The sequence below is a fragment of the Prionailurus viverrinus genome, chromosome D3 (genome assembly GCF_022837055.1).
Source record: "Prionailurus viverrinus isolate Anna chromosome D3, UM_Priviv_1.0, whole genome shotgun sequence".
NCBI classification, from domain to species: Eukaryota; Metazoa; Chordata; class Mammalia; order Carnivora; family Felidae; genus Prionailurus; species Prionailurus viverrinus.
The window spans coordinates 45,394,157-45,416,158 of record NC_062572.1 but is presented as its reverse complement, the minus strand read 5'-3'; the positions used below and the strand labels follow the sequence as shown (position 1 = coordinate 45,416,158).

General features: G+C 39.2%; 1 protein-coding gene across 7 annotated transcripts in view; it reads right to left on the bottom strand.

Moving 5' to 3' along the window:
* GREB1L (GREB1 like retinoic acid receptor coactivator) overlaps window positions 1–22,002 on the bottom strand; it is a 287,573-nt gene that overhangs the window by 215,694 nt on the left and 49,877 nt on the right. The window contains exon 3 of one of the 7 annotated variants that reach the window (XM_047827102.1): window positions 21,443–21,515. The exons of the other annotated variants lie outside the window; for them this stretch is intronic. The gene's annotated coding sequence lies outside the window, so the exon portion shown is untranslated. The remainder of the gene's footprint in view (window positions 1–21,442; window positions 21,516–22,002) is intronic. 7 annotated transcript variants of the gene reach the window in all.

The window sequence follows — 22,002 nt, the reverse complement described above, 5'->3', positions numbered from 1 at the left end:
TCTTTTCAAGGGCTTCAAATGTCTCTCTATCTAGTCCTTGCCTGACCAAGAAAATCAATAATTTGTCCTTCTGCCCCTCACCAAGCATCAGAGCAGTTTGTCTCTACTTCTTTAACCTCCATTCCTTGTAAACATTACTTATATATTATAAGGCTATTGCTTTCTCAGAATTTGACATTACAGGCCCTCTACTTATCAAACCCAGAGGCCTTATGTTCATCTTCATCCTCCACAACAACGTGTCTCTAAAGGATGTGTGCTATGCAATACAATACTTGGAGGACTTTTATTAATGTTTTAAATTTTAACCTTAAAACTTTTAATATGTATATTGTTTTACAACGTGTATAACATATTGAAAAAGTGGTTAATAACTATTCAAACTTATTAATATTATATGTAATCACTAGGGCACCTGGGTGGCACAGTTGGTTAAGCATCCGACTTTGGCTCAGGTCATGGACTCACAGTTTGTGGGTTCAAGCCCCGCATCTGAGCTGTCAGCACAGAGCCTGGAGCCTGTTTCAGATTCTGTGTCTCCCTCTCTCTCTTTTCCCTCCTCCCCTTGTGCTCTCTCAACCTTTCTCAAAAATAAATAAGTAAACATTAAAAGAATATATGTAATCAATAAAATTTGGGGGCTCACTCCTAGAGCAGTAGTTCTCAAAGAATGATATAGGCACCTCTGGGGGTATCTGTAATCCTTTCAGGATGTCTGCAAGATTAAAACTGTTTTCATAATACTACTAAGATGGAACTTATCTTTTTTACTCATTCTCTCCCATATACAGTGGAGTCTTCCAGAGGCTATCTGACATGTGATATTGTCATAGATTGATGCAGAAGTAGATGTGAGAAGACACTTGTTCTCTGTTTGTAAAAAAATGTAAAACAATGTTCTTGTCATTACATTTCTTCTTTTGGAAGAGTTTTTCATAAAATTACGTTATTTGTATTAGCATCTAATAAATTACGTTATTTTCAAATGAAATAAGTAGTTTTAAATCTTAGTTTTAGATATCATTATGGTAAATATCAGTAGATATACGGTGGTGTGTTAGAGACGACTCCTGCCAGTTTTCAGAGAGCTGTCCATAGTCTGAAATAGTCCATGCTGGGAGTTTACACCACAGAAATTGGCAAACCCACAAATCAGGGCTTTCATTTTGGAGAATTGCTTTACCAGCACACCAGTGGATATAACTCACTTAAAAATTCTTTGGGATCCTCAATAATTTTTAAGAATGTAAAGAACTCCTAAGACCACAAAAATTGGGAACCTCTGCTTTGCAGCATTTAATACTATTAATTGCTACATTCTCAAGACTCCCTCCACACCCCCACCTCCCTCTTCATACTTTAACTCTGCTACCTTTGGCTTGGCTAACATGGCATAGCACAGACTCTCCTACTTATCTAATTCTTTTCTTTTTTTTAATGTTTATTCATTTTTGAGAGGCAGAGCATGCATAGGGCAGGGGCAGTGAGAGAGAGAGAGAGAGGGACAGAGTATCCAAAGTGGGCTCTGAGCTGACAGCAGTGAGCCCGATGCAGGGCTCAAACTTAGAAACTGTGAGATCATGACCTGAACTGAAGTCAGACACAACTGACTGAGCCACCCAGGTGCCCTTACTTATCTAATTCTTATTCTTTACTCCTCCCATATTCCCCCTAGCCTAATAGAACACCAGAGATTCCCCTAACTTGATCTCTGAAACTTCTGTGGCTCCCTCCCCTAGCACCTTGGGTCTAGGAGTGATAAGAACACACCTCTGTGGCTAGCTTGGGGTCCTGTACTACCCCTTTGCTGCTCTACATTCTGCCTACACCTTCATAACTAGCCACTTTATGAACACAAACCATTCCAGTTTGAGCATGGCATGTGTTTCCTCCTGGAACCCTAAATAATATGCCTGGCTACAAAAGAAGACAGAGGAGAAGGTAGAGGAGAGGGAGGGGAGAGGGAAGAGGAGGGGGAGGAGGAGAAAAAGAAGAGGAGGAGGAAGGGGAGGAGAAAAAGAAGAAAAATTTAGTGAAGCTAAATGGAGGAAAGGAGGAGGGAGTGGAGAATTGATAACTAATTTTCTTCCACAAAGCTGCCCTTCACCTACCTGGTCCACATTTTTCTTCCAGCTCCACTCCCAACATGGGTTATCTTTTCTCCTTTCACATCTCTTTATCCTCTTTCCTCATTACTTTGGCCACTTTCTTCTCTTCTCTCTCTCTTTATATATATTTTTTATGCACTAACTTAAGTTTCTTCTTCCTTCTAGACAATTTATCCAACTCTCTGTCCATTCTGAAATAAATATGGGCTTAATCTTTCTTTTTTTTTTAATTTTTTTTTCAACATTTATTTTATTTTTGGGACAAAGAGACAGAGCATGAACGGGGGAGGGGCAGAGAGAGAGGGAGACACAGAATTGGAAACAGGCTCCAGGCTCCGAGCCATCAGCCCAGAGCCTGACGCGGGGCTCGAACTCACGGACCGCGAGATCGTGACCTGGCTGAAGTCGGACGCTTAACCGACTGCGCCACCCAGGCGCCCCGGGCTTAATCTTTCAAACACAAGGCACTACATGACTTTCTGGGCTCTGCCTCAGATAAATTTCCTGATGACAGGGCCCCTCTACACCTTCCGTCTTGTCCACCGGAGACCAAAACTGCCTTCAGAATCAGGGCTTTTTGGAAGACGCTCCCCTTGCAGCTTCCCCTAAATTCCCTTATTGACCCTCCTGCTCTCAGGTACCACCATCTTCTGCTCATCATTTGTAAGCCAACATATTCAGACAGGAAACCCCTGGTCTAGATTTGCACTGTCTATTGTAACCTCTAGGTATTGTGTCACTAAAATAAAATTAAATTAAAAATTTAGTTCCTCAGTTTTATAAGCCACAAATCAAATGTTCAATAGCCACAAAAAGTAATGAGTACTGTATAGAGCATTTCCATCATCATAGAAAGTTCTATTGAACAGATTAGAGTCTAGATTAGCATTTCTCAACCTTGGAACTATTAATGTTTGGGGCCAGAGGAGTCTTCATGGGGGGGGGGGGGGCTTTTCTGTGCATTGTAGGCTGTTTAGCAGCATCCCTGGCCTCTACGCACTGATGCCAGTAGCACTCTCCCATTTGTGACAACCAAAAATGTCTCCAGATGTTCCCAGACTCTGGTTTAGATGAAACCACACAACTACCGATCATGTTTTGTTCACCCACAAAGAAAGAGCAAGATAAGTCAAGAAAAAAAAAGAGTTGAGAAACACTTGGAACAGGAGGTAGAGTAACAAAAGGAGACTAGAGAGTAAAAGGTTTCCACAAAACCCTTGCACAGCTTATCACAACTTTTTCATCACAAGTCAGAGGAGCATGCAACTCTTGGTCTTGGAATTGTGAGTTTGAGCCCCATGTTAGGTATAGAGAGTACTTACAAATAAAATCTTAAAAACAAAACAAAACAAGCCCTAGTCCTTCAGGAAGGTGCAGTGAGTTTCCTTCTGGTGCTCCTATGGCACTTGGAATTTACTCAAACTAGGTCATCATAGGGTACAAAGCCCCCATCCCATCCCCAGAAATATCCAGAAGAACAGTGGCTGTCATGTAAATTGCTGATGTCTCCTGTTAGGAACACAAGGTACAGGGCTGCCAGAACACCATCACATGATGATGTTAAAGATGACCACAAGGCCTTACTAACTACACAGGGTCACTCATATACATTCCTCCCCAGCACAGGATAGGAGTGTCACATCCTTCTTGACCTGCCTAATTCTGTGTCTTCTGACCCTTCCAGCTCTTCCGGGTTATTAGGCATGCAGGGAAAAATTACTACAACCTGAGGTTCTAGTGGAAACAACTCAATTACACAAAGCAAGTTTTCCCAAAATGCCCCAAAAGTCACCAGTCTTCTACAGTGAAGAAAATTTTTAAAGACAATTGCCCAAATCTATTTAATCATACACGCCTTCTTCCGAAGTGCTCCCAACCAAATATGTTGTACCCAATGCTAACATAAAGAAAAGACTTATACTCTACTGAAATCTTCTGTCTCTTTCCAGAAGGGTTTCCTTGACACTCTACAAGATTCCATTCAGAGAGATGAAGGCACAAAAGAGGTCCTGTTATGGGCTCAGGAAATAGTCATGCTTGAAAATCACAGAGGTCACTGTACAGAACTAAAGAGTTGGGAAGTAAGAACAGAACAGGTCAGGAGCGAGCATCAGGCACGACCAGACAGGCTGGTGATTTTATACTTTCTTATCAAGCTCTCAAGTATTTAATAGTAAATACACAGTTAAAATAGAGATACATAGTAACAAAGATCAAACAGTGTTCACCTCTATATTTGCCTCAGATTCATATACCATGTCTGGTTTATAGCAGCTATTCAATAAATGTTGATTGAATACTGAATAAGGTAAAGGAGAAGCTTGTCTATCTCACATGATAGATCCCCCAGAAGGCAGACCTTTTCTTTTATTTTGTGTCTGCTCCACTGACTACTTAGGTGATCTCTGTATAGTATGTAATTGGTCAAAAATAGTTACTAGTATCCAAAATCTAAGAAATGATAGCATTTGCATCAGACAGGGTCCCAACAGTAAACCAATGGCACATTCAAATAAGGATAATTTCCAGAGACTTATTTAAAAGGACAATTTGCAAAGCTATGGATCCATGTAGGGGAACTACAAGGGATACAGCTGTAATTTGGGGTTGGTAGCAGCAGAACTGTTACCACTCCTAAGGGAAAAGAGAGGAAGGATTGATTACAGGAACCCAAAAGGAGAAAAGTCATATAGTGAAGAACCATGACCTTAGGTCGAGGGGCACAGGCAGCCCAAGGCAACCCCACAAGGCGGGAACCAGGAGAATAATTAGCCTGACCTCATTCTCCTCCCTCCCTTGAATCTCCTGCTGGGACTCTGCCATTGGCGGAAGTCAGAGGGCACAGGAGCCCCTGTGTAGCCCTCACAGGCAGCCTCCTGAGTAGAAAGAGGGAGGGTAGAGAAGGGTGGAGAGGAGATCAGAAGGGGCAATAGGTGATTGCTATCCCTGCACTGGTAGTGTTTGGAAATCTTTAAGATGCCAATTCATGATCAATTTATCCATGATCTCATGAGAAAGAATCACTTTTAAATTCATTATTGATGGTTAAAATCTGAATGTTAGGATTACTGCACTAATTTAAAAATAAGATTTCATCTGGGTCAAAATCAAATCCCAATTAAAAGGAAAGTTAAGCTCAAATTACAGAGATATTACACCTGAATTCTGCCAGACCTGAAGTTCAGCCACAACTTTAGACTCCCGGGAAAAGACGAAAATGGTGGTTCTTCCCACCAGGGGAATTGATCAAAGGATTATTGTACTGCTGCATATAACTAAAGCATCTCTTATTAGAGAACACAGCAGAAGTCAGTATTTGGGGTTTTGCCAGTGGAATGGAGGGAGGGAATCCAAAATTCCTAAAGGAAAAATTATTACCATGCAGAATAGACATTTGAAGACTAGGAAATTTATAAAGAAAGTCAGTGAGAAAAGCTCATCTTTACCATATTTTAATTTTGATGAGTCTATATGGCCTGTGGCCTACTGACATTTATTATCAAAATACAGCAAAGCAAAGAAAAATATCTCTGTTTTTTCCTGTCTTAATTATAGGCATACATCCAATTAATTATACTTGATTTGCAGAGATTTACATTCACAAAATAAATATGTATTTGTTATCTATATATTTATCAATTCCTGGAAAATAACTAAATATTCAGAACATGTACAATTAAATTTATTGCTGTTTACCAGACTCAATCTAGAATTTGATGTTTTCTTTCTTGAGAGAGACATATGCATGGCTATTGCTTGTTCAGTGCAAGCTGTTCTCATCATAATGAGTACTTACCACAATTTCAGACTCTTATCTACAAGGAGTACGCTTTGTACTGTTGTTCAAGCATACAACACTCACACCAAGTTACAAACAAAAGATATGCACAGCTGATAAATGATGTCCAGTTTATATGAACAGATACTGCAAGAAGGAAAGCCAACTGACTGTGATTGCCAATCTCTTCTGCCTTGTTCCAGATTACTAGAATAATTGGAAGAGAAAGCCATTCCCTTGCCTTTGGGCCACTTAATTACCATGAAAATATGACACAAACATTCTCACTAAAATATAATACATAATGATTTAGTAGCTTATATTCTTCATGGGCCTAAATATTCTTATTCACTAATTCAACCATTAAATATTTTTTAAATTAACTCCTTTTTTTTTTTTTAAGTTTATTTATTTATTTTGAGAGAGACAGAGAGCACACACAAGCCGGGGAAGGGGGAAAAGAGGGAGAAAGAATCCCAAGCAGGCTCCACACCGTCAGCGGAGAGTCCAATGCAGGCCAAACTCAGAAACCATGCGGTCATGACCCAAGAGGAAATCAAGAGTCAGATGCTTAACCCACTGAAACACCCAGGTACCTCACAATAATAAATATTTATTGAGCACATACTGCGCATATCAGACAATGTTACACATACTGAGGATACATCAACAAACAAGACAGATAAGGGGTTCCTTGCCCTTGTGGAGCTTACATTCTAAGGGAGAGGGTGAACTACAATAAATAGGTAAATAAATAAGAGCTTCAGATAATAATTTTTGATGGGAATAAAATAAAATAGGTAGTGGGATGAAGAGTAACAGGGGAGAGAGGTACATAATTTAGATGAGATGTTCAAGAAGGCCTCTCTGAGGAGTTGACATTTTAGGTAAAGCTTGAATAATAGGAAGGAGTCAGTCATGTGAAGACCTGGGGAAAGAGCATTCCAGGACAGAGAAGAGCTGAGGTAAAAGCCCTGAGGTGGGAATAGGCTGGGGATGCCTGAGGAATAGTAAGAAGGTCAGTATGTAAGAGGAAAGTGATAGGAGATAAGACAGCAGAGGTAGCCAGAAACCAGACCATGCTGGGCCTTGCAAAGGCAAGGAATTTGGATTTTTTTTCAGAGTGATGGGAAGTTGCTGTAGGCTTTTGAGACAGGGAGGATCTGATCTCTGCCTTAAAAGAATCACTCTGACTCTGAATAGAGAAGAGATTGTAGGCGGGAGAAGGCCATTGCAGATCACTCAAGTAAGAGAAGATGGTAGCTGCAACCATGATGGGGAAAATATTATGTGGGAAGATGAGTACAGACTGGGGACCTATTCTAGAGATATTCCTGCCAGCAGATTGAAAGAGGGGATATGTTCTAAGAAAGAAAAAAAATTAAAAAATAACTCCTAGGTTTTTGACTTGAGCAACTAGTCATTTTTATAAACTGAAGGGGTAAAAATGGGAGAAAGGAGGTATAAAGTTGGTGGGGTGGTTATGTTAAAAAAAAATCAAGAGTTGCATTTTGTATATATAATATTTGAGATACCTATTTAGATATTCAAATGGAAATATAAAGTAGACAGTTGTTATCTATTTTTCTGGAGTTCTGGGGAAAGGTCAGACATACTTTTTAATTTTTTTTTCATTTTTATTATTTTTATAAATGTTTACTTACTTTTGAGGGAGAGGGAGCATGAGCCAGGGAGAGGCAGAGAGGGGGACAGAGGATCCAAAGCTGGCTCTGCGTTGACAGCAGCAAGCCCCATGTGGGGCTTGAAATCCCAAACAGTGAGATCATGACCTGAGCCAAAGTCAGATGCCTAACCACTCAGGAGCCCCGATACTTTTTTTTTTTTTCTTAATCCTAAATGAAAAATGTTATTGGAAACATACAGGCAAGGGCACCTGGGTGGCTTAGTCAGTTAAGCGTCCAGGTTTTGGTTTCAGCTCAGGTCATGATCTCACAGTTCATGAATTCGAGCCCCACGTCTGGTTCTGCTGACAGTGCAGAGCCTGCTTGGAATTCTGTCTCTGCCTCTCTTTCTGCCCTTCCCCTGCTCTCTCTCTCTCTCTCTCTCTCTCTCTCTCTCACTCTGCCCTTCCCCCTCTCATGCTCTCTCTCTGTCTCTGTCTCTCTCTCAAAATGAATAAACTTTAAAAAACAAAAAAGAAGCATACACTGGAGAAGTGGGGATTGTGTGTTCAAATTTATAAGCTATTGTGCCTCACTTACTGAAGTGCTGGAAAAAAAAGAAAGACAAGATGATGTGAAGTAGTCATCATAAAACCAAAAACCAAAATATCACCTTTGATTTGTTTGCTTGATGCTCCTACCAACTTAGCTCAAGTATTCCTCCACCAAAACTATATGCCTGATAATTATTTGTTGCAGAGAACTACCACAGTGAGGAAAACAGTAATCCAGGCTTAGCTAATGAAGATTTGAAATACTTGACTGAGTCAGAACCAGATGCACTAGTTTGCTAGCTCAAGCCTGAACACAATAGTGGCTCACAGATGATATCTATGAAGTGGCATGCAGGAAAGGTCTATCAGTCCTGCTACATCAAAAGAAGACCAAATTCTATGAGGAGCAACTGACTCAAAGGTGTTAATAATGCTCCCCCTACCCCTTTGGCAGGGGAGTTATAGGTCAACAGAATTTCATAGAAATGTAAACATCTTCTAACTGGTCATTTCTCCACAGTCTCCTGGTTGATTGGCTCTTACTCCATAATTCACTGATGAAAAGAAAGAAGCGAAAGGCATTTCAGCTCTCTTAAGAGGAACTCTGAAGTCTCAGTAAGTATTTCTTATAAATTGTACAATCAAACAGATTCAAATAAAAACCAAAAATGCTGAATATAATAGACATGCAAATATCAAGAATTTTTCCTTGGTCTGGTTTCTTTACAGTAAGGTCTAAATTCACAAAACCCGTTTGTAAGGACAATAGGGCAGGAAGTGGCAAAGTCATAATCAGTGACCTCAGATCTTTTTGAAGTGCAAAGAAGCAAAGTCACAGCCTACAGGGTAAAACTAACATCACACCTTCAAATCAGTAAGTGAAGAGAGAAAATCATTAACAGCTAACCTATTTTTAGTGAGAATTTCAAAACCAATTAGAAAGCCTCTGAAAAATAGTTTAGTTATTAAAATAGTTTAATAGTTTAGTCCTTTTATTTTCAATAAATTGCAGAATTTAAAAACTCCCACAGAAGAGTAATTTCCATTGGAAACCTTTTTTTCTATCTTTAGTTTAATTCTGAGAGATAATTTGGTGGTTTCTGTATGAGTCTAATACATGACAATACCTGCAAGTTTTACCTTCAAGGTATCCAGGTGATGGCCTAGACTTCAAGAACACACTGCATTCAAAAAGGCTTGGCCACACAGATGAAAAGTGATCATTAAAATCCTGTGAATAGAAAACTTCCATCTCTTTGGAAAAGCCTAACACTACAATTCATTCCAAAGACTTTCTTTGGGTGGTGAGGTATGTTTCTTCTGATCTACTCCCCTCCTTTCCCAGAAATAATTGTTCATCTTAGACCTTAGTCTGTTTTTCCTTAGTTTCAACAGACTTATACCCACATATGGAGGAGAGAAAGTTAAAAGAAGAAGAAGACAAAGGAAGAAAGTAAAGGCCATCAATGCTCACTTTAATATGCCAGAGTTAAGAAGTGGTTAATGCTGCCAGAAGTTTCTAGTCTACCAGGGCATCTTAGCCTATCTTCTTGCAGCTTCTTTCTCTTATCTCTCCTTCTGTCTCCTCCCTTTAGCAACTTCCTCCCAGCCCCAGCCTCTGTGCCACCAGTGGCCACACCATGCAAAAGCAGACCAAAAATTAAATTGTGGATATGTTTCAACAATCTTAATAGATTAGTGAGCATATTAGAACTGGCCATTTTAAAGATTTGGTAATTGGTGTGAGCCAAGCTAAATAAGTATTCTAAATTAGTGACTGCTCATTCAACAAATGTGAAAACAAGATGTGTTGTTTATTCTAATCAGGTATCACAGCCAGCCATAAAAGACTGATAGGATTTAACTAAAACCAGGTAATCAAACTAAGTCCCATGAACCATTCCTAGACTTTCAGTAGAAAAAAGTGACCATAGGAGACCTAATTAATATTTCAGTTCTACCACTTCTAGGCTCTCTCCTAAAATGTCACCAGTGCCTGGGATTCTAGAACATGAAAGAGTTCAGACAACTCCAATACGTTCAATTTATTAGCCTAAAGTTCTTTGTGAACAATGCATACTCAGGTAACATTTGCTAAAAGAGGTGGTTGGGCTCTCAGGTGAATCTCCTATGAACTAAAATGTCTGTGTCAAAAGACAGCCTCTTGAAGTTTAGTTTTGCAGGCTTCCCTTCCAGGATACCAGCACCTCAAGTAAAGCCACCAAGGATGTGCTTGCTTCCTCCTGTTAAGTTCTACAAAGCAAACTAAATAACCTGTCGTCACCAACACTCCAACAATGCACACAGATAAGGGAGGTCAAAATTCCTTTAAGAACCAATAAAATAAATGGCAAATTTATCTCAATTACACTAAATGATTCTTAGGCAATCTGTAAGCACATTTACATTTTCTTTTCCAAACAGCATTCTGCCAGATATCACTCTCCAAATGCCAGCAAATGGACAGCATCATGCATACTGAGTTAAACGCAGGCTCTCTATTCCAAACATAAAGACAATACAGGAAAAACTCAAGCATCCTTTAAGCATACATTAGACCTGACTAGGTCTTGGGTAACCCTTACAGTGCCAGCAGGGCCTCCCTGAAAATAAGCTAGAGAATAATTTTCTAAGAGCAAGAGCCTAATTGTAGGATAATGTGGTAACATGACCTTATTCAAATAGGTAGCCTTCTTCCTCCCTACTCAGGGTTGTTGTGTGTTGGGGTGAGGGGTAATATTTCAAGAAAAAAGAGAAGAGGAAAAAATAGATAACAGCAAGAACACAGTGAAAATAGCACACAAAAGAAGTTTTCCACACCAGTTTTGTATAATGTCTGGCATGTAGGTGAACATATCAGTTGGAAATATGTTCCATTCTTTCTGCTTATTTTGGACTGATTTTATAGAACAAAACAATGTAATTACATCAAAGCATCTGCGAAGATAAAATCTAGGGAGTTTTCAAAACCAGAGAATGTTTGGAGAGGGGGAAGGGAAAAGGACAAGGTAACAGAAGCTAGAGCAGGATAAAACAGAGTTACAAAACTGGCTTTTGAACGAAAGAAAATAGGAGCATAAAGTATTTATAAGCATCTTCATTCATACTATTTCTTCCTAAATCAATTAAAACATTGGCTTATGGTAGATTTTATACCACAGTGAAACTCTTGACAACTTCAAAATCAACTTCATGTTTGGGTTCCATTCTTTCAGGTGATGAATAGTGAGAAACCAGTGAAGGAATGTCACTTGAAGTCAGTCATTTATCATGAACCAAAATGGCTAAGTGCCCCATAAACTGCAATGATCCATTTCCTATTAGCATCCCACAACAGAAGGCAGCCTCATCTGCATTAACAACTTTTATGACCTCCGTAGGCAGAGAGGCTAATGTTAGGAAATGGGTTATTTTTGTTCTGTTATAAATGTTCATTATTATACCATAAAAAATTCTTCAAGGATATAAACTACTGATTGATTCATTAAGGAATTCTTTAAAAAGGTTTTCCCCATCTTGGGATTTTTTTTTTTTTTTTTAATTTCATCTTGGTATCTTGGGATAGCAGCTTCACTCTTTTTGGTCAAGCTCTAGCTGGTTTTCTATATGTAATGCACACTTCTTTTCCCATAATGTCAAGTATCATGATTGACTAGAATTAAAATAATTTCCCCCTCCCCCCAAAATTCAGGTGACACAATTTTTCTGCATTCCAAGTTTCAAAATATAAATATGGCTTTTGAATTTGGGCAAGAAAATTCCAAGAAAAGGCACGAAAAAGGCATGTCACGATTTGAAGCTAAACAAAATTGTTAAAGCACTTCCATTCAATAGACTTTCCATAAAATACACTCTGTTTAACTATGTTAGTGGGTCATATCCAGTACTCACATGACTATTGACACTCTTGACTATAAACATGGCCAGGAACCTACAACAAATGGTATCACTTTCAAACAGAAAGAAAAAAGAAAAGGAAACCCAAATGGCAAGATGAGAAAAGCAACTAAGGAAAAATAGGCACCATATAAAAAGATTACAAAACCAGGGATATATACTAGGATACTATACTTCTATAATTTTTTAAAAGCTCCTCTTTTGAAATGAATCACTAAAAATACAGAAAGATTCCAACATTTATCTAATAGTACTATTTTAGCTTAATTTTAAACTACAGAATATAGTTTAAAATGCACACTGCATGTTTACATATTTTGGAAGACTCTTTAGCCTTTTTTTTTTCTGAAGAAACATCAACAAATTTGGAAAACAAAGAAGTATATGGCAAATTATTTTTAATTGTTCATATTCAATTACGAGCACCCATGAAAACAGATGTTTCATAAAGTCACAAATTCCCAGAAAAAACAAAGTAGAATTAGACATGGTCCATGTCCTCAAGGAGCTTATATTTTGTTTAGAGGGACAGGATACATTCATAAATATACATTCATAAATGAGAAAAATAAAATCAAACCTAAGTGAGTTGCTAGAAAAGAAGTACACACTACAGTACTTTTCAAGTATCAGGACTAAAAAATACACTTGTTGACTCATTAGAGAGAATTTTAGAAAATGAGAGAGAGAGAGAAAAAAAACAAGCCATAAACTGGCGTTACGGAGGAATTCATGGAAGGGAACAACTTAAGCTTGGCCTTGAAGAATAAGCAATTTATTGCACAAATAATTTAAACATTTTTTTCACAAAATTATTCCTAGAATATCCAGGTTCCCCCATAAGTATTGTCCCAAATCAAATGTATGGCTCTGAGTCCCCCAATACAGCAAGTCTTTCATACTTGGACTTTTAACCTCTCCATTTCCTGAAATCCTCCCTGGCTGCCTATTCACCAAATGATGACCATCATTGTTTTCCTTTCTCCTTTGAAATCACTAATAACCCTCAAGTCAGATGATCCCACCCACCAAGAACTAGGGGATCCTGCAGAGTGAGGGCTGAATGTTTATGACCTTATTTATGCCAAGTAGATTTTAATCATCAGAAACTTTCCTCAAGCTTTGGGAGAATGCCCCACAAGAAAAAATGGAAACAAAACAAAAAGTTACAAGGTGTCTCCAAAAAGGTACGAAAGAATCTTTGTAGTTCTTTCCAAGCTCTGAAGATTTGGGGATGGGTTTTAAAGTGTTATTCAAATTCCTAAACATAACCACACTCTTTACTCTTGTCCACTGTCACCTTGCATGTGAATTGTTGCAGTTGTCCTCTGTTCTCTCACCCTAGAGCACCCCTTCCCAGTCCATTCTATAGGTCTCTCTCAGGAAAATCTTCCTAGAACAAAAGGAGGTACACAAAACATCCTTTGATAAAAAATCTTCAGGGCATCTCCCACTACTGACAGAGTACAGTCCAGCACTAGCTGGTGATTCCCTGCCTTTTTTCCCTCAAGGCGCCCAGAGAAAATTCAAGAGTATTTGTGAAACACATTACAGATAACCAGAGGAGACTTCTTGCCAACAAGAAGTATAAGCTTCCCTAATGGCTTGAGGGGAAAGCAACATCACTGCCCACCTATAATTCATTCCTAGCCCAGCACAGGGGCTGGGAAAATCTGGTTAGGTAATCTGCCACCTTCAACCGTATTTCTCACATTTTCTCTACAGCAGTATTTGTCAAACTTTACTGTGCATAGGGCCACCAGGGCTCCTGTAAAAATGTGAATTCCAATTCCCTGAGATTCATTCAGCATTTCTAACTAGCCTCCAGGTGGGGCAGGGTATGCTGGTTTGATGAGCACACTCAGAGTAAAGAGATTGTTGCAATGGTCTTCCATGGCAGCTGTATATTAAAATCACCTGTAAAACTTTAAAAAAATCTGGATGCCTAGGCTACCTCGCAGCTCAATCAGAATCTTTAGGGGAGTTTTTAAAGTTTTCCTTGCGATTTCTTTTCAAGTTTACTTAATTTTTTTAGTAATCTCCACAGTCAATGTGGGTCTCGAACTCACAACCCTGAGATCAAAGGTCACATACTCTTCCAACTGAGCCAGCCAGGAGCCCCTTCTCCATGTGATCTTAATCTGCTACCAGGGTTGCATTTTCTGTTTCAGCCAAACCATTCTTCCATGATTCCCTCTACTCCCTACCTTTGCCCAGGCAGTATTCCACATACAGACCACCCCTTCTCTGCTCAGGTAAGTTCTGCCCTTCTTGTAAGACCTGACGCCAGTCCCTCTTCCCCTGTGAAGCTGTCTCCACCCCTGGATATTGGCTATATCCTCTCAGATCCTCTAGGACTGCCTGTTCTATTCCTTAGTCTCTGTCCTGTGTTAGCAGTGGAGGGTGTGCCCCTTGAAGCAGATGCTATTTATTGCACTTCTTATTCTCCAGGCCTGGCAAGTATAAATGTTAGCTACACCTTGCTATGACGTTGAGATGGACTTTTAGGGAAATTCAGCAAGTAACATCAAGTGAGTTCTTTCGAGTCTAAAAGGAAACAAAACAAAACAAAACAAAACAAAACAAAACAAAAACGTCCTTGCAGATCACAAGTACCTCCTCAGCCAGGAAGGGGTATTTTCAGGACATGACCATGCCTGCCAAACAGGTGCAGAGATCTAGCTCCTCTTGGTTAAGAAAAGCAAAGCCTCTACTGAGTCACTAAGATTCACTTTGAGGAAAGGGCAAAAAGGAAGAAAGCAGTCGGAGCCCAGGGTCATGACCTTTAGGGTAAGATGTGGAGAGGCTCAAATAACAAGCCATTTCCAACCTTCCCCACGGAAGGAAGAATTCTCTGGGCATGATGGTCATAGGAGCTCATTCAAATTTGGGCATGAATGGACTGGGTCCTCCAATTTAACTAATTCCCTAACCACCCCATTTTATGATATAAAAGGCTCCTAGTGCCATAAATATACTGAAAAAGAAGGGAAATTGTCAAGACAGCTATTTCCAAAACCCAAGCTTGTGAAATGCTTAGATATACAAACAAAATAGATATGTTATAACATCAGTCTCTTAGCCAGAAAAAAATGTTAAATATGAAATCAGAATATTAAAGAAAAAATTTGTAGAAGACTTATAGTGTGGTCTGAATGAATCATGGAAGGCATACCCAAGGAAATGCATCACAATTTCAAACTAAGAAAAATTTAAATTGTGAAATATAGAGTCATTGATGGAGAGGATTGATCTCTGAAATCAAATAAGCCTGATTCAAATCCTAGCTCTTTCCATTCACTCTGTGTCCTCAGGCAAATTCCTTTACCTTTGTACGGCTCAGTTTTCTGTGAAATGAGGATCATAATGGCAATTTATGTATCTATTTTAAATGATAAATGTGGTAGCTTCTCTAACAATGTATACAACAAAATAAATGCCAAAAATGTTAAATTTGTTCTTAATCTGTTCAATTACACCTTTGCCATAGGGGCTATGTCATATTGTGGTAACATTACAGTAACCTACAGTTAGACCCTACCAAGCCACACACCTTTTCTTGAACTTGTATACACATTTTTAATGCCTCAATGTTTTTGCAGACTATGCCTTTTGCCTAGAATGAACCCACTCAACTTCTCCTCATCCTCTGACAAAATAATAATTATTGTTATTACTATTATTTTTATTTTGTTTTTAAGTCTCATTTTTCATGCTCCCTCCCCTTCCCTTGGTGTTTTCTCTGGTGTCTCTACCACCAGAGGCTGTGTTTTGAGCTTCTAGAACACTTTATTGAGCTTCTAGAACCTGTGTTGGAGCCACATCACACCATGAATTGTGAGCACTTGTGTTTCTTTCTCTCATTTGTGAATTTCTAGAGCAGTGCTGTCTAATGTGATAGCCATTAGCCTCATATGCCACTATTAATGTTTAATCAAAAATAAATAAAAATTAAAATTTAGTTCCTCAGTCTCATGAGCCACATTTCAAGTGTTTGAGATGCACATGTGGCTACTCTTGTATTGGACTACACAAAATATTGTCATTATCACAGAATGTTCTATTGAATAGCACTGTTCAATCTCTTGGGCAGGGACCATGTCTTATTCATTCCTAGAGCCTAGCACTCACTAAACTGTTTACAAATGAATGACAATATAGACTAATTAAGTCATGTTTATACACACTTTTGGCTGAATGAGAAAGATGAACTATTCATTATTGTTTAAACCTACAAGAGAAAATACATACAAAATGCCTAGCATGAAGGTCATCACAAGGCAGGCAGTGAATAAAAGGTGCTTAATCATACAAGCAAATTGGTTGAGAAGTCCTACTCCCTACCCTCCAATAATTCCTAATTATTCTGCCAGAATATCTTTAAAGAGATTTTAATCTAAGGACTGTCATGACAATGGTTAAATGGTCAGTCCTATTTGATCGTTTGGTTGCATCTTACTTGCCTGGTCATGCCAAGTCTATCTTTTCTATAATCTCAGAACCAGAGCATATCCCCCTAACGTGAGAGCATGAAAATCTGCGCTGCAGTATTTCTGGTAGACTCAGTCAAGGCCAGAGGCACGGCCAACAAAAAACAATATTTCTCCTAAGGCCAAACCAGAGCTGCATAACCACTCCTACTATGGATCCTGTCTTCTTCTCAATGACTTCCCTGGCCCCTCTTTATTCTTCCCCCACCCTAAGCAAAGACTGCTGAGATACCCAATTACTAAACTGCCCCTGTGTCATGATGCCACTCAATCCAGTGTTGGTTGCCTCTTCCCTAGTCCCTTCTAGAATCACTCAGCACAAGTCTAAACCCTATAAAAAGATTTTTGTCTTCCTGGATGCCCATAGTCCTGCTGCTGCGATCTCTCCCTTGCTGCATCAAGTTACTAAATCTATGATTACAGTAGCATTCACACAGTCTTTCCCTATGACCAAGCTTTAGGTCCTATCCTGTAACAACATTCATTTCACTCCATAAAATTTTCCATAGCAGAAAGTTACAGAATGTATTTGGCTTTGATTTTTTATTTAAAAAAAACCATCTGGGGCGCCTGGGTGGCGCAGTCGGTTAAGTGTCCGACTTCAGCCAGGTCACGATCTCGCGGTCCGTGAGTTCGAGCCCCGCGTCAGGCTCTGGGCTGATGGCTCAGAGCCTGGAGCCTGTTTCCGATTCTGTGTTTCCCTCTCTCTCTGCCCCTCCCCCGTTCATGCTCTGTCTCTCTCTGTCCCAAAAATAAATAAACGTTGAGAAAAAAAAAAAATTTAAAAAAAAACATGTTTTTCAATTCAGGCATAAAAAGGAATGAAATATTGATATATGCTCCAAATGGATGAACTTTGAAAACATTATACTCAGTGAAAGAAGCCAGATACAAAAGGTTACAGACCATATAAATCCATTTCTATAAAGTGTCCAAAATAGGCAAATCCATAAAGATAGAAGATATGAGAGGCTGGTAGGAGGCAGGAATGGAGAGTGACTGTTAATGGAAATGGGGTTTCCTTGTGGGGTGGTGAAAATGTTCTGGAATTACACTGTGGTAATGGTTGTACAACTTCATGAATATATGAAAGGCCACTGGAAAGATTAATTTTATGGCACGTAAATTATATCTCAATTTAAAAAAGAACTAAAGTTATTTCCTTTAACTGGGAGTACAGTTTTCTGTACAAGTTTCAGAGCCACCAAGGGAAAGCCTCTTAAAGGAAGTTCATTAAACTTATTTGGAGAGAGTTATTTTTTTTTAATTTATTTTTAATGTTTTTGTTTATTTTTGAGAGGGAGAGACAGTGTGCGAGGTGGGGAGGAGCAGAGAGAAAGGGAGACACAGAATCTGGCAGGCTCCAGGCTCTGAGCTGTCAGCACAGAGCCCAATGTGGTGCTCAAACCTATGGACTGGGAGATCATAACCTGAGCTGAAGTTGGACACTCAACTGACTGAGCCATCCAGGCACCCCTGGAGAGAGTTACTTATTGACCCTAGTGGCATCTAACAAGATTTCCCAAGTAAATCATTCTACTTTGTCTCTATTCATATCACACCTAGAGTTTGTTTTCTTCTCATTCTGTTGTTTGCATTGTGCCTTTAAAAATTTTGCCTTAAAACTTCCCTAGCAGAAATGCATATCAAAACTACAATGAGATATCACCTCACACCTGTCACAATGGCTAATATCAAAAATACGAGAAATAACAAGTGTTGTCAAGGATGTGGAGAAAAAGGAACACTTGTGCACTGTTGGTAAAAATACAAATCGGTGCAGCCACTGTGGAAAACAGTATGGTGGCTCCCCGAAGGGTTAAAAATAGAACTACCCTTCAATCCAGTAATTGCACTATTAGGTATTTACCAAAAAAATACAAAACACTAATTCAAAGGGATACATGCACCCCTGTGTTTATAGCAGCATTATTTACAATAGCCAAATTATGGAAGCAGCCCTTGTCCATTGATAGATGAATGGATAAAGAGTGATATATATAATGAAATATTATTCAGTCATAAAAAGAATGAAATCCTTTTTGCAATGACATGTATGGAGCTAGAGGGTACAATGCAAAGTGAAATAAGTCAGTCAGAGAAAGACAAATACCATATGATTTTATTCATATGTGAAATTTAAGAAACAAAACAAATGAGCAAAGGGGAAAAAAAAGAGAGAAAAAGAGAGGGGCACCTGAATGGCTTAGTCAGTTAAGCGTCCAACTTTGGCTCAGGTCATGATCTAACGGTTCGTGGGTTCGAAGCCCGCATCAGGCTCTGCTGACAGCTCAGAGCCGAGAGCCTGCTTTGGACTCTGTGTCTCCCTCTCTCTCTGCCCCTCCCCCACTCATGCTCAGCACAAGTCTAAACCCTATAAAAAGATTTTATAGGTCTCAAAAATAAATAAAACATTAAAAAAATTTTTTTAAGGAAAAGAGAGAGATAAACCAAGAAACAGACTCTTAACTATAGAGAACAAACTGATAGTTACCAGAGGGGAAGTGGGGGCAGGGGAGATGGGTGAAATAGGTGACAGGGATTAAAGAGTACACTAATCATAGTGAGCACTGAGTAATGTATAGAATTGTTGAATCACTATTTGTACACCTGAAACTAATATAACACTGTATGTTGACTATAGTAGAATTAAAATTAAAAACTTAAAAAAAATCTGCCCAGCAGATAATATAACTCTTCAAATGTTGCTCCATAGTTAAAACCAATGTACAAATATAGCTTCTCTGTTCCACTTGTCTCCACCATACCAAAAAACACATATCTCAAGATGGTATTGGGCATAGAAAATTCAAACAGGGATGCTCAGAAGCTACTGGTATTGGAGCAGAGCTAATGGTGCCAAGCAGGACATAATATGATTTTATGCATTGGAGCGGGGGGATCTGCTTTCAACTGGAATTGGAAATAGAAAATGGCACTTCTCTCAAAAAGGGCTTAAAACACCCCTCTTATTGCCACAGTGCACAAAGCACGTTCATCTCACAGAAAAAAAAAAAGAAAAGGATCTAACCATGACACCACTGAAAAGAGAAAGACATAGAATGGCACCATTAACTGATAATGTGGACAGCCAGCACTGGGCAAAGCATTTTTATGGAAATGACAGCTTTCTAGAGAAATCTAGTGTAAAGAAATGGTTTTTGAGACTGCTGTGGGCAAGGAAATCAGTAAAAAACAAAGACTTTTCTACTTTTCTATGATTTGTAATTAAGACTCTCAAGCAGCAGATAACCCCACACAGAAGGCTTGAGAGTCAGTGGTGTGGAACGCAAAGATGGTTCAACCCAGATCATGACAGAGAATGTTCTCTGGCTACTCAGGGCTATCACCAGCTTCAGAGAAGAGAAACCGAAAATAACATCAAAATCTATCCTGGGTACTCTATAGTTCATATTATAGAAACATTTAGAGTAAACCACGTAGACCAGTGATTCTCACTTCACAGTATGGGTTCTGTTATTCTCAACAAATCTTTCAGACTTTTGGTGTCATTACATAGAAATATCTGCACACATGGGGTGTGGTTGTTTCAGGGCCCCCAGAAATTCCATACCTCACCCCCCAAAATAGTCTATACTTAATTTATTCTCTTTCTTTCTTAAATTTTTTTTAACGTTTATTTATTTTTGAGACAGAGACAGACAGAGCATGAACGGGGGAGGGTCAGAGAGAGAGGGAGACACAGAATCGGAAGCAGGCTCCAGGCTCCAAGCCATCAGCCCAGAGCCTGACGCGGGGCTCGAACTCACGGACCACGAGATCGTGACCTGAGTCGAAGTCGGACACTCAACCGACTGAGCTACCCAGGCACCCCACTCTTTCTTTAAGGTTTTAGTCCCCAGTGAGATGCATGAATTCAGTTTTACAAGGGAAGCCTAGGGAACCAGCTTCTTCACCTGCTTCACAGTTTTGTCTCAGGTTCATTGATTCATGATTTCAGTATGTTGTTTAATACAAAGCCATCATATTCACAGCATCTTCGAGTAACATGGGTTCCACCCTTCTTTCCTTCTTTAGCAATATAAAGGAATAAACAAAGTCTAAAAATGTTATGGGTTCTCAGCCTAAATATACACTGAGTACCTGGTATTGCACCAGGTGTTGGGAACACAAAAGAGAAAAAGAACCTACTCTGTAATGGTAAAACAGACATGTGCCCACCAGGGAAATACCTCAGATGTCCCTACAATGGGGGTAAACTGTGTCAGAGAAGCCTTCACCACAGAGCAACGCTGGAGCTGTACTAAGTCAGGCTTTCCTCAGGCAAACAGACCTGTGAGAGTAGGAGCAGAGAGCTCTTTCCAGGCCAGCAGAGGGGAGAGTGTGTGCGAAGTCACTGAGACATGAGAATGCTTGGGTTTCAAGAACAAGGAGGGCAAGTCCTCAGTGTAGCTAGGACATAGCCTGGGGGGTGGGAGAAAAGATGAAACAGGGACAGATTATGATGTATGATCACCTGGCTGAAGAACAGGATAGAATATTAGGCTAAAATTCATTTTTAATGACAATGGAGTGATAGAACTCATTGAGAGAATACATTGTTTGGCTGGAAAAAAAATCCAACAACAAGACAAATGTTGCTCATTATAAAGCACTTTCAAAAGGGAAAGTCTCTTTATATGAATGGCAGCTATAAATGTTGACTTATATAGGGTTGCTAAGCATTGCATGCCCTGAGCCTAGTAAAGCTTCACCATAAACTTGAGATGTTCTATTTTAACTGGATTTTTTTTTTGGCAAATAAATAAATAATCCAAATCACAATTTAGCAAGAGAAATAGAGCCATCTGCCCAGTAGTTAAGGATCAGATAAGCACTTACATAAGCTACAATTTTTTAAAGGAACAACATTTACATTAGATGAATGTGATATCAAGGTAAAACAAACTGGCTCAAATATGAAAAGACAGTGTATACATTTCATACAAAATATAAGCAACTGATCTGACAAATAAAGGCTAAAACAACTTACTTTATCCTTGAAAGGAGTGTGGGACTACCATTAGCATTCATGGAAGCTTGCCTCACTTCTTTTTTGGCTATATCTGGAAGGTAATTAAAACGATCCATTTGGTAGTTGAATGAAGAAGTAGGACAGGAAACCAGGCATTCATGCTACTATATTTTCCACAGAAATACTCCAAAGCCAAAGCCCATTTTACCTTTTGCATTTCCCGGAAGCCAGGTAGCGGCATATGCATTTGTCAGCAATCCCAGACAGGGCAATAAGTCACTAGTAAACTCTTCCAACCCATCTGTTTCAGTCACTGTAGCCAGGGAACTGTTGGTTCTGTATAAAGTAGCTCTGATACAGCCCCTTTTGTGTTTTCTATAAATACTATGCATTCTCAACAAGAAAACCTTCATACCCACATAATTCTAGAGGTAATTAGTGGCAACCAAGAATATAGCCCATTGCTATGGTAATGGCATACCACCACAAACTATCACCAAATATATACAACTTGGACTTAATCACCAAGGTAAAGCAGAAAACAAAACATATTATCATAGTGACTGTACTTTTATTAT